At 39.2% G+C, this 13,703-nt stretch overlaps 1 long non-coding RNA gene across 3 annotated transcripts; it reads right to left on the minus strand.

The window, feature by feature from the left end:
* Nucleotides 1-1,038: 1,038 nt before the first annotated feature.
* Nucleotides 1,039-4,834, minus strand: LOC104104864 (uncharacterized). 3 transcript variants are annotated; one of them, XR_004509274.2, is made up of 4 exons: nt 3,014-4,834; nt 2,166-2,916; nt 1,756-1,880; nt 1,039-1,457 (listed from the first exon to the last, which is right to left on the minus strand). It is a non-coding gene; the product is annotated as an uncharacterized lncRNA (long non-coding RNA). The 3 variants fall into 3 exon arrangements; XR_004509273.2 differs by lacking the exon at nt 1,039-1,457 and having other exon boundaries at nt 1,484-1,880; XR_688205.2 differs by lacking the exons at nt 1,039-1,457; nt 1,756-1,880 and having other exon boundaries at nt 2,022-2,916.
* Nucleotides 4,835-13,703: the final 8,869 nt, after the last annotated feature.

Here is a 13,703-nt window from a genome sequence, read left to right on the forward strand (position 1 = left end):
CTCCATTTGCTCCGGAGTTATTTGTTTGGTCAGTATGATTTAGACGTGTATTGTTTGGTATGGCGGGGCTCTGTTCCGACCTTTATTACAATTATGTATTCTTAGAGGCTTGTAGACAGATGTCATGTACGTAAAAGACTGTATAACCTTGTCGGACTATGTTCGGTATACGAGTGATTATTTTGGCCTTATATGCCTGTATGTCTTAAGTATAAGTTGGTATTTCATATTGTATTCTACTTATCTAACGGCAGCCTCTCCATCTCAGTTATCTATGATAGTATGATACAAAGAGATATGTTATGTTGGTACTCGGTTGAGTAAGGTTCCGGGTGCCCGTCGCGGCCCATTGGTATGTGTCATGACAGTACTCATCTCATGGCCTTTTATGAAATGGGGGATGGACATAGTAGTTGCATTTCCACAAGCTCCGGAGAAGGTAAAATTCTTGCTTATTTTAATTGATTACTTTTTCAACTGGGTGTAAGCAGATGAATTCGCGCAAATTAGAGAAAAAAATATAATGGACTTCATTTGGAGAAATATCGTACGTAGATTCGAAGTCCAAAAAGAAAATGCATCTGATAACGGACCACAGTTTGTCGGGGCCAAAGTTACAAAATTCTTTGAAGATCGTAGATCAAAAGGATCACTTCCACTCTATACCACCCGAGAACAAATAGACAAGCTAAATCCTCTAACAAAGTCTTGCTTAACAGTTTAAGAAATGGTTAGAAGAAGCCAAGGGAAGATAGCCAGAAGAGCTATCCGGAGTATTATAGACCTACCGTACAATGACAAAGTCGAGCATATAGAAGACCCTTTTTCCCTCATGTACAGATTTGAAGCACTCATCTCGGTCGAGATAGAATGACCAAGATTAAGGTTCACTCATACCACCAAAGAGTCAAACAATGATATCGTAGCCAGCGGCTTGGACCTACTAGAAGGACGGGGGAAATGGCTTTGATTCGGATGGAAGCAAAGAATCGAGAAGTATTACAATAAGAAGGTGAACATTTGATTCTTCAAAGTAGGGGACTATGTACTGCAAAATGTATTCTCAGTATCCCCAAGAGCCGAATGTGGGAATCTCGGGCCCAACTAGGAAGGAGCTGACCGGATCATCAAGATAATAGGCAAAGGATTATACAAGCTCAAGGAGATGGATAACAGATCCCTGAAGGGAAACTAGAACGTGACATACATCAAACAGTTCTACTTCTAAGAACATTAACGGTTCTACTTCCTGACGCATGCATTACAAGTTTATTTTATTTCATTTTTATAAACATTTTTCAGTGATAGGAATTAAGCTAGCCCAACCCGAGTGATGACGACACTAATTCTTGGCAATATTCAAGACCCACCATAGTTCCCAGCCAATGTCAAAATATCTGACTAGAAGGGCTCTGACATTGTCTTCATCTAAAAACTCTCACTCTCCCTTTACTTCCCTGCACAAGAGTAGAAGGAGAGCAAGTCACGGTAGGCCTGAATAATCGACCAGGTACTGTCAAGCAATTATACTAGTGCCAAAGTTTTCATTCTTCAAACTTGAAAGCTAGGGGGACTACACTATATGGAATTGCAAATATGAAGTCATGAAGATCAAAAGGAACATGGATAAATAGAAGATAAAATTACAAATTAGAATATCGGAGGATTGCAAAATCTCACAAGATCTTTAAATAAATCAGGACAAAGCTATTATGAAAAATGGTATACTTGTACATATGGTCCAATAGAGGCTACCTTACTTGAAGGAATGAGAATTCAATCTTCTTTTGAACTTTGTCTCGACTTTCTTACAAGCACACTTTTAGTACTTTATTTTTGGACAAATGTCTACTCGGGCCAAATCCTTTCACTATTTGTACCTAAGTGAAGATGAGATGTTATCTTCATAAGCATCGAATAGACATAAAAAGGCTCACTTTTATGCACAAAATTCTAAGTCATGACTTGAAATGATTGCCCTAGAAGAAATGAATCATAAAATAACTACTAAGTCTACAAGATCAAAGCAAAAAAGGAAACACGAAAAGAATATTTGCAAGCACAATAAGCTTACAACACATATGTAAAAGGCACAACAACAGTCACAAAATGATATTTTATTTTTACACCGAGGGGGATCAAAGTCGGGAATTACGAAAATATACCTAAGAGGGACCTTGAGGTCGTGAACTAAGATCTAACAGTGGACTTTTAGGAACATAGGTTGAAGATACATCCGAATAAGGAGCAGCCGCAGGAACTGGAGGTGATGGAGACTCCGGATGTGAAGTAATCTCCTCTTCTTCACCATCTCCGCCCTCGAAATCGTCTTCATCCGACTCAATGTTGAGTGATCAAGCTGCCTCCGAATTTCCCTCTCCTCACCTTCAAGAACATAAATCTTGTGTTGTTAGTCCACTAAATTGATATGTACCTCGTGAGAGCGATCAAGCGAGTCTCCAAAATAGCCTAGTATCGGTCTAACTCCATCCTCCTTTTTAGAGCTTCATAAGCTTCCTAGAGGGTCTCCCGATTGGCGTTGCTCACATGGGCTCTTTCCTCGGTCGCTTTCCAGTCAAATCTTAATCCTCCCTTGATAGCCTCTAACTAGGAATACTCTTCCCTCAACTAAACCTCTACGCTTGCTTTCGAGGTTAACTCAACCTGAGGGGGCTGAAAGCCTTTCATTGGTCCTACTCTGCTCAAACCTAAGAGTCGCCTCGCTACCAAGATATTTTTGCATCCTTAGTTCAGCACTTCTCTCATCTACCTCGGTCCTTTCTAAGAAAGCCTCATTCTCGATCTTGAGGCCCTCAATCTCCTTCTTGAGCCATTCATTCTCAGCCCTCAATGCACGATCATACTTCACCACCTCCTTAGCTATAGCAATGTCCTCTTAGACTCTTTTCATGGCCCCTAAGTTGAGCAAAGTAATCGGCACAGAGAATGAAGATAGATCAACTAGAAGGACATAACCATAAAAAATAATGAACAAAAAGATTGGAAAGCATACCATAGTAGCTTCATAAGCCATTTGGGTCACCAGCGCCACCGAGTTTATGGTACCCATCTTCTCTCACTCCTTGAGACCTACCAACTCGTGGAGATAGGTAGTGACATGTTTGGGATCTTTGAAAAGATCAACCTCACTGGGCACGGAGAAAGTGGCAACCTGTTGTTCACTAGTACATGCAGCATGAGCATCAAAACCCTTCAAAATTGAGGCTGTCATTTTCACAGTACCCTCTGGCTGGACCTCCTCTTATGTGGGAGGATTCACTTCGGAAGGTAATGCCTCACGGTCCCATAAAAGCACTATGGCTTTTTCCCGAGATGAGGAATATCGGGCAAGCTGTAGCCACTCAGCCTGAGTTAAGTTCGCCAGTTCTTTCTTGGACAAAGCGACAGGTCGAGGATCGTTTTCCTCAAAATTGACCAAACCAAGGTTGGGGCACATAGGTTCCTCAATGGAGCCATTCTGAACATCCCGGGGAACATCTCAGGGACTTCTCCCTTTGACTCCAGGACATGCAACTCTCTTCTCGGAGGTCCTTTTCCTCTTAGTAGCCTTAGATAGAGGTGGTGCTATGTGAGCGTCAGCAGCGCATTCCTGTTGTGTTTCAACGAGCAATTTTTTGTTTCTGCAAAAAGCATCTGCCCCCAAAACTAGAAGGCCGACAGGAGGATGAACTTGATATCGAGGACCCTTATCAAGACCCAAACATGTAGAAATTTGGCTACATTAAAGAAAACAAAAGGGAGGTAGAATAAAAAGAAGAGCACTCAAAACAGAATAGAGGTAGACATGGTAGTTTGCTTCAAGGGGGATAGTTTAACTGGAATGGCCTTCCAGGTTCTCAAAAAGTTGGTGGAAACGCTTAGAACCCTAGATACCTATCCCCAATATCAGGTGCCCCCTCGAGAGCCACTACAACAACTGCAAGCCACAAAAATATTAATAGCAAATTTCAAAATGAATAAAGGGTAATAACAAAATCCCTTACAATTAAGGCTCTATTTCTTTGGGGAGCCGGGGTCTACACCACGAAGTATCTCTCGAACCATCTCAAATTGTAGTCATTTCTGCAATTGGATATCAGGGCCATCAAACCCTAGTGAGTTATGTTGATTATTCCCCCATGGTAACCTAGGTATCGACCTGGGCTAGGAATACTTTGTACCAGATGTAGATCTCAGCAATAACGTCATCCATCGAAAATTTAAATCCCATGGTGAAGGGGTATGTACATATGAAGGAATGGCCAGTGAGATTGCTGGTGAGCCTCTCGCCCTCCATGGGAAGTCCAAGGATGAGATCTTCTCTCTCTTTCCACCCGCAGTCCTCCCAAACTTGTTGAAGGAGGGATATGTAAACACACGAGCATTTTGATCTCCACTATTTATTGGTCTTCTCTATGACATTATAGTCGTGTCATTTTTCAATTCCTACGGTACAATGTCTGAAATCATCTATTCATATATTGATGCTAGGTCAACCTTCTTGGTTGTCCTCCTCTTCTTCGCCGGATGAGACACAACATAAACAACGGTAGACTTAAGGAGGCAGCAGCAGATTTATCCTCCATGGTGATATCAGCACAAATGGAGGAGAGTTGTGGCTATAGAATCTTTTGATGAGGGTTGAAAAGAGTAAGAAAAAGTCAAAACTTCTTAGGTCATAAAAGGCAGTATTTGCAGAAAATAGATGATAGTTTAAGAAAGTAAATTTAGAAAGAAAAACATGAACCACTCCTTTTATAAGGAGAACTCATCATTACCTCGACAATTGCTGAAGGCGCCGCTCACAATAAGGTTCGGCCACATGTCTCGTACATTAAATGGATGCGGCATTGAATGTTAAGGATCCAAAATAATGGTGTCATAAATACTTTATATTCCTACCTAATGAAATCCCCACTTTCATGAAGCTTCTTAGAACTTCTAGAGTGTGGACGACCATATAATTACGTGACCCAAACGTATCGTATTCGAGACCAAAAATTTCGGGACAATCATGCATCGTGATTTTTTCTTGAGATGACATTCTCGAAACTGGCAGCAAGTCCCTCCAAGATAAAATATTTATGACAGACAAGGATACTATCAGATATCCAAAACATTAGAAGAAAATTGCAAACAACTTCAAAAAATATTTCTAAAAGGTGTAAACAAAAATAAGGAAACTATTATTTTTCATTAATCACAAGTCCCAACTGATTACAAAAGAAGTATCCACAACACTCACAACTAACCAAAGTCCACAAAAATAAAATAAAAGGCTTCTAGAACACCAGACACTAGTCACTAAACGTATATTGTTACTTCACTGGTCCCTTATTGGGAAGGAAGAAGGTTGTGGATCCTGAGGGGTCGGGCCAATAGGTGGTTGAGCAAAAGGAGACAGATCATCCATTGATGAACCAAAGGGTCAGGGTTCAACTAAGTATGATCCTCTTTGATGTCCTCTTCTAGGAGGTATAGAAACGCCTCCCCTTCCAAGAATTCTTCGAGAGAAAAAATCCATAGTCTGTCAGGCAGTTTTTTTCTATCTACCTCACCTTCTAAATTTTTTATTTCAAGTTAGGGATCCCTGCATGAACAACATTCAATGTTGATAATTTAGATTTTAAGAAGACAACGTTCTAAGTAAATCTGAATTGCACCCTCAATCTGTCAAGGTCCTGAATCACCTTGTCTTTATCGCCCCGCAGTGTATCATCCACAGCCTTGAAATATTTTGTAGAATCCTTCCAAGATCTTAGAGCATTCTCGAGGTATCTTCCTAGCACTTTGGCTCGGGTAAGGTCATCAATAAGCTTTGCATGTTCATCAGCCAACTGGCTCAAATACGCTATCTTCTGAGCAACCAATGCCTCGAGGTGTTCTAACCTCTTAATGTGTGTAGCATTTTACTTCTCCGTCTATTTCTTTACCTTGCTTAATTATATATGCATATTTTTTAATTTAGACTCCCAAGCCCTGATACTTTCCTTCAGTTCTGCCACCGTTTCCTCATGGAGTATGAACCTCCTCCTAATCTGGGCCAAAAAACAAATTGGCCTGTAGCAAAAATGCAACACAACGTCATTTACAAAACCATGTGAAAGTTATAGCAGAAGAGGAAGAGGGTGAAAATCTAAGACATACCTAAATGGTGCACTAAAGTACATTAATCACATATCGACATTGGATTGTTTCTCCATAGGACCGACCAGCTCCTTCAATCATATAGCATCCTCCCCGGAATAATCCAGAAGGTTCACTCTTTCCGGCACCCCAATCATAACTTGAAGCTTACCAACACTTGTCTAGGGGACATCTTAGGGGAATGCAAAATTAGAAGCTTCGTAGAAATGAGAAGTCGGGCTTAGAAATATCAAGGGAGAATGATCCGACATGATTACCCACCCACCCACCCACCCCACAATACTTTTTTCCCGGTCCAAAATCACCTTTTGTCGACTCCATAGTGGGGGACTCAGTTTCCTCATCCTCAATCAATGCAGGCTCGTTATCTTGAGGATAGGCAGTCTGAGGGCTAACTATTAACTGCTCCAACCACCCTCACCGAAGCAGGTTTTGACGAACTCTCCTATCTCTTTATGGCGGATAATTATTGGATCCTGTCTTAGGGCAGAATCGATGAATGTGGGAAGGTTTAGTAACACTTGGGGAGCGTTCTTTCTCGGAGCAATGCCTACAAAAAGGAAAATAGACATAAAGATGTGAAACATAAAGACGAAGGGACGATCAATGCAAAAGCTTATCGTGGTTCTTAATTCTCCATCTAAAGACCTCCGAAATGCACTTCTAGGACCTCTAGACTATCGGGGAGTATTCTCAAACTATTCCTCGATGTTGGTAATGTTACACCCCATATTTTCGTACGTGAAAGTATGCCGTAAGTAAATTGATGATAGCTCAGAAATAGATGTTACATTCCGCATTTTTGTACGTTAAAGTTTCATCGTAAGTTAATCGATGTAAGCTCGGGAATGAGATTATTTTGAGATTATAAGTATTATGCTATTTCAAACAAGTGATAAGTAAATTCGTAAAGGTGAGAGGGTAAGGAATCGAAGAAAATGAGTTTCGTTGAAGTTTGACATTTTGTGATAAAATACGGTCCAAGCTATAGTACCCCGAATTTATAGACTAGTGTCATACAAGGTACCGCATGACCATGATAGTAAGATATATAAAGTATGTCAAAAGTGAGTAGTATTTTAAGTAATTTAAGATAATTCTTAATTATGTGGATAATTGGTTAATTATAGATTTTTGGTGGGAGATTAACAATGTAATTGGAAATTATGGATATAGATGAGCTTAAAAGGCCTCCCACGTGGCAGCAAGTGAAAAGAGATTCAAAATCTAATGGTGACTCTTTGGTTTATGATATAGGAGGCATAATTAGAGAATTCTTTGGCCAAGACTAAGCCACAAAGTGGGGCCTACAACATATAACTTCAAGAGGTCTTCTTATCTGGTTAAAAGAATGATGCTAAGATTTGCTAAGTGCTGGAGGATTTTTCAAAAATGAGTTCAAAGGAAACTTCATAATGCTACAGCAACGTGTGATGATATTCTAAGGAAGCCCGGTATAATCTTTCTCAAGAATATCATACTGATTTTCTCCTACTTCGATCTCGTTGTTACGTATTTTTTCACGATTGACGTGTGTTGGAGGGGTTGTCAAGAGAATCGGCTCAGGTTTGTTAATGCTATCCCTTCTTTCTTTTTGGCATGATTCATACGATACAAACAAAATGAGCAAACGCACAGCTTTCATAAATTACTATATTCATAAAAGTACTAGGGGTGTCTATGTTCTTAATTCTCCATGTGACTTATTATTATATCTTCTGTTCATGGGTCTCAGAAAAATACGTAGTTGATAAAGTTTATCCGAAAAAATATTAATCTTATGACATTTCGAAAACTCTTATTAACGTACTTCTTATGCATTTCATTCATTTATACATGTACATTTACCCATGACTAGATGACTTTATATACGCGTATATTATATGTATATGGGATATAGGGAAAAGCTATGGCATTATATAAGCACCATACGTTGATGATTTTGCTCACAGTGGATGAGATGATATGATGGGATGCCCTCAAAGGCTTGATGATGTTATGTACGCATATACCTATGTATGGTATGACATTTATACGCATATGCATGACATTATAAATGTGAAAGGATTCACAGGGCTATTCAAACTTACATGTTGAGTCTTTTACTCCATGTTTCTCCCATGTCTTTTATTTACTGATTTTTATTCCTTACATACTCGATACATTATTTGTACTGATGTCCCTTTTCCTGGGGACGCTGCGTTTCATGCCCGCAGGTCCCGATAGACAGGTTGAGAGTCCTCCAAGTAGGCTATCAGATCAACGGAAGGTGTTGGTGTGCTCCATTTGCTCCGGAGTTGCTTATTTTATCAATATGATTTGGACATGTATTGATTGGTATGGCGGGGCCCTATCCCGACCTTTATGGTATTTATCTACTCTTAGAGGCTTTTAGACAGATGTTATGTATATGGATACTTGTATGGCTTTGTCGGCCTATGTTTTGAGTATATAAAGGATCGTGCCGGCCTTATTAGCATGTATGTCATATGTATAAGTCGGTACATCATGTTGGTCATCCTATGTCAAGTAATTCCTCATGTTTTATTCTAGTTATCTCACGACAGCCTTTCTGGCTCATTTACCTATGATAGTATGATACGAAATATACATTACGTTGGTACTCGATTGAGTAAGGTACCGGGTGCCCATCGCATCCCATTGGTTTGGGTCGTGACAAAAGTGGTATCAGAATAGTTGTGTCCTAGGGAGTCTACAAGCTGTGTCTAGTAGAGTATTGTTTATTGGTGTGTTGTGCACCACACTTACAAGCAGGAGGCTACAGGGCATTTAGGACTGTCACTCTTTTTTCTTACTCTAGATCGTGTGATAGAGCTCAGTTGTAAGAACTCAATTCCTAAACTCTATTTTATTCGTAATACAATGATACCTACATCATGAAAGATGGTGGGTAAGAGATGTAGCTGTGGAAGAGTTGAGTCAGAGGAACTCAATTTTGCATCATGCTTATGATGTGTAAATGTGAGGTCTTCAACAAATCATGTGTGTACTAAAATATATAAGCTTATTGATAAGGATCCCTAAGACATGAATATATATCCACCCATATGGTAAAAAGAGTAAGAGAATCTAAAGGTAGATACAAGTTTCAACAAGTAAAACAAGCAAGGTAAAGAAGGGTACGAGGTACCCAGTTAATGAAGATTATCAGTATCACAATTCAGGCAGAAAAATATAAGCATTTTGGGTTACCTTCAATAGTAACAGATGTATGTATAATTGGCCACACCGATCTCAGTTATGCCCTATGGGAGCTAACAGATATGGCTTAAGAAAAGGACGGGATATCAGGATCTGGCTGGGGTTAGAGTAACCCAAAATGGTGGATGGATTGTTAGTGTTAGTTGATATTTCCGAAGGACAGTACAAACATGGCAATGGATCTCCTTGTGAGACACACAGATAGTGCACTCTAGAATTGTATAGTCAGATATGAATACTAGAATGTTCAGAAAATAAGGAGTGGGAATCCTAGAATGATAAATATTATCTTAGTATGTCTCCCGTCCCTAGTAGAGAGAGAAGGTTAGGTAGCCCGATGAACCAATGGATGGAGCAAGGGGAGCTAAAAGTGAAAGAATGTCTTATTGAAGTTTTCAAAATAAAGTGATAGACAGAAATATTAGCAGGGAAATAAGAAGAAAGATAATGAAGCATTATGAGAAAGATGTGATACATGGACGACAACGGTAGATCAAAAAAATGAAAGTATTACAGAATCTATAGTCAAGGGAGGGAAAAGATGATAGGTGACAGGCCTTGAGACAACAAAAGAGTGTAGGCCATAAAGTCATATCCTCATTTCGAGAAATAAGTTTGTAACTCTAACTTGATTACCAGAAGGAAAATCTAGACCCCGGAATAATAGAAATCAGTACGAGTTGGTGAACAAGATAAACTAAACATGAATTATGGATTGAGTGATTTGATAATTATCGGCATCATGAGAATTTCAGAGATTGCATTCCGACAATAATAGAATGGACGACAGAAGAATAACCTTTAAAGGTCATTCAGGAAGACGCTTCCCTAAAGCAAGCAATGTGAGCAAAGTTAAGCTTAAGGGACTATGTGTGCTAGTTATATTAGGTGTCACCCTCGTGAGTAAGGAATTTTGTTATCCTTGGTACAGAAAGATTTTCACAAGGCAAGTAAGGGTCATCGATGATGTGAAAAGACGCCAAAGATGAAGAGGTAAAACATCTATACATAGATCATCGTAGCACTAAATCTTAGTACTCCCCTAAAGGGGGGAATATGGAGTGATGTGACATTAAGTCAGGATTAAGTGGTTCTAGTAACTATGGAATGGTAAAGGAAGAATGCGATAAAAATGGGAAAGGAATGAGATTGCACTTATTCAAATCCCACAAGTATGCTACGATTCAAGAATATTATGCAAACATGACGTCAAGGAGAGGAAGTAAGGGTTCCTGCCCAAGATGTTATGGATAAATAAGCAGCCAGTACGAGACGTAAGTTAAGACAAAGGAAATAACCCAAGAAAGATTACGCGGAATATTGATATGAGAATGGGCCAACGAGTAGTTAGTATTTTATTCAGGAAGAGCCTAGTTATGGCTAGACAAGAGGATACAGACACATCAGCAGATCATGCAAGATAAACATAGTAAAACCCAACATAGGGAATTCAGTCTCGCAGATATGACATCGTGACACTTGAGAAATATTCAGATAGGAGTTGGGGTAGTTAAAGGTGCTGTATGGGTGTTACAAAAATAAAAGAGAGTCCCACTAGGAAGACAACCAAAACCTCAGTTCAGAAGCAACCGTACGAGCACATGAGTGTGGAGGTAAGTAATATTCAGATAGGAGTTGGGGTAGTTAAAGGTACTGTATGGGTGTTACAGAAATAAAAGAGAGTCCCACTGGGAAGACAACCAAAACTTCAGTTCAGAAGCAACCGTATGAGCACATGAGTGTGGAGGTAAGTAACTAAGGATAATTATAGGTGAGTACGAACATCAAAAATTCTATCGGGTATACGATGTAATAAGCTCGCATCTTTACAAAAGTCAGAGGGTCTTCTCTAAATACTACAATGAAAGACTAGCTAAGGAAATAAGAAAGAAGGCTTCAACCTAAGCATAGTAACTTGAAGAAGAAATGCTCTTGTAATAGCAGTCTCACAACAACATTATATGCACTCAATAAGAAAGTGGCACCTATCGTGGCTAATGAAAGGGAAGAAGAAAAAAATAAAAAGGTGATATTCAAGATCATATGGGTTGTATGGAATTCCAATATGTGTGGGCACTAAGATGAGCCAAGTTTCCAGGCAGCAAGTGTAGAACGACCAGGAAAAGTAATTGCTTCCATTTAAATAAAGTTGAGAAGGAACGAAAGGAATTATTCGAGCAATGAGCCAGAGTTAGTTACGTTATGAATGCACTTAAGATTTTGGAGTATTATCCATGCAATATATATGTTGACAATCATACATCCGTAGAAGACTCCGGTATAAGTTAAAAGAAAGAAGTGAGTCCAAGTCATAGACAAAGCATTGAATTGTTAGAAGATTGTATCATGGATATTCCATAGCATCCATGAAAGGCTAAAGTAATAACTAATACCATGAGCCGCAGATCGGAAGATAGCTTAAGCCTACATAAAGGCTGATCAGAGGGAAGAGGAAACTAAAGGGTTACATCAACCAAGTAAATCAGGAGTCTGATTATTAGACCCAGAAAATTATAGAAATTATGATTGAAAATATTGCAGAATCACTCTTAGTATCAGAGGTATAAGAGAGATAGTACAACAACCATATTCTATAATGTCTCTATGAGAAAGCTAGTTAGAAGAGTACCAGCCTTATAAGAAGTCAGTGTGAAGCTCTCATCGGATTGTGTATACACCAGAGGTGCAAGTATTATAATAGAGCTTCAAGTTGTGGATGTGAATTAAACCTATGTGGAAGGGAGGTCATGAAAGAGATAGAAGATGTGATACGAGATTTTAAGGTGAGTAAGGTAAAGGTAAACAACGTACGAGATACTCAAATGCACAAGGTTGTGAATAGTCCATACTTCGGATAGAAGGCTAGAAGCGCTAGGATTCAGTATCCAGGAATGATAGTGGCGTCGTCAGTGGCATATCTTCCAACCCATGGTTTCTAGGTACTGAGAGGTCTAGTTGAGAGAGTAAAAAAGAGTTAAAAACGATGTGATGTCTTGCTTGATGTTCCAGTATAACACAAGGAAATCTATGGTGCAAGCAAGTTGAAGGAAGGTTGCGAGTAATATAAATAGATATGTGTAGGTTGCAAGCTAAAGTATGGTAAAGCGACAAGGTTTAAGGAAGACAGGAGTAAGAATAAGAAAGGGCGAGTGAGAAGGTGACGAGAATGGATAAGTCCTTAGGATTTAGCCCATGAAAACAAGAGAGCTAATGGTTTCTCTAAGTTATAGAAAGCTCAGTATAGCCTGAATAAACTCAAAGGAGTCTAAGACTAATAGCATTTAGAAGAGATGGAATATTGCCCTGGTAATAGAATGAAGGTGTAATTGTGATAGATAAAGGATGACGTTTGGGCCTTCGATTGAGTAATGATTTGAAAGAAAAAAAAAAGAGGATTTCATGGATGGAACGGTATTAGAATACCCCTACCTATAAGATGAATCACGTTAGGATGCTATAAAATACAGTTATTGAAGTAAAGTATAGTATCGCCCCTAGGTGGATTAGGCAAGTCACTTCAGATATCCCTCGATGAGACGTAAGCCCTGGTGGCAATGTATTACGTAAGAAGTTTCAAGTTATCAGTGGTAGATTGTAGATCAACATTGAGGTGAATCAACAATTGATGAATAAAAGTTACAAAGTATGAGATGAGATTAAGCCATCAGTCTTAAGATGAACAGTAATGAAGAAGCGTTACATGACTTAGATTTATACACATAGGATAAGAAACAAGAGTAACCTGGAGTTTGGTAGCAGACCTCACTAGCGATAAATCGAAGTAAGAGTTATGACCTACCTAGATGCAGTAAAATCATATAGATAGATAGATAACCGGGTCTATGAAATAATATATAGCAATATTTGTAAGTTCAACAAAGTACCGAGCGAAGACCTTCAGTACACCTATAGGTTCCCAGAGGGGCAACTTGTCATAATTATGCATATGTTCACAAAGTGAGGCCTAGAAATTGGCTAAAAGCTGGAGGAAAAAGTCACATAGGCGCACATACAAGGAAAAAGTCGTACAGGCTGCATGACAGAAGGTAGCAATAGTTACGAGATTGGAAGAATTTCGACCATAAGTCGTGGTGTGAGAAAGAGGCCTAAAGGGGGGAATGCCCTGGTCTTTAGCTTTATTCACAGCACAGTTACCTAGATGGCAAGGAGAGTACTAAAATATTCGCAAGAGCTATAGGTTATGATAATGATAAGTGCACCAATCAACATTCGAGGACGAATGTTCCAAAAAGGGGAATGGTGTTACACCCCATGTTTTCATATGTGAAAGTATGCCATAAGTAAATTGATGAAAGCTCGAAAATGAGATGTTA

This window comes from Nicotiana tomentosiformis, chromosome 10, assembly GCF_000390325.3.
Source record: "Nicotiana tomentosiformis chromosome 10, ASM39032v3, whole genome shotgun sequence".
NCBI lineage: Eukaryota > Viridiplantae > Streptophyta > Magnoliopsida > Solanales > Solanaceae > Nicotiana > Nicotiana tomentosiformis.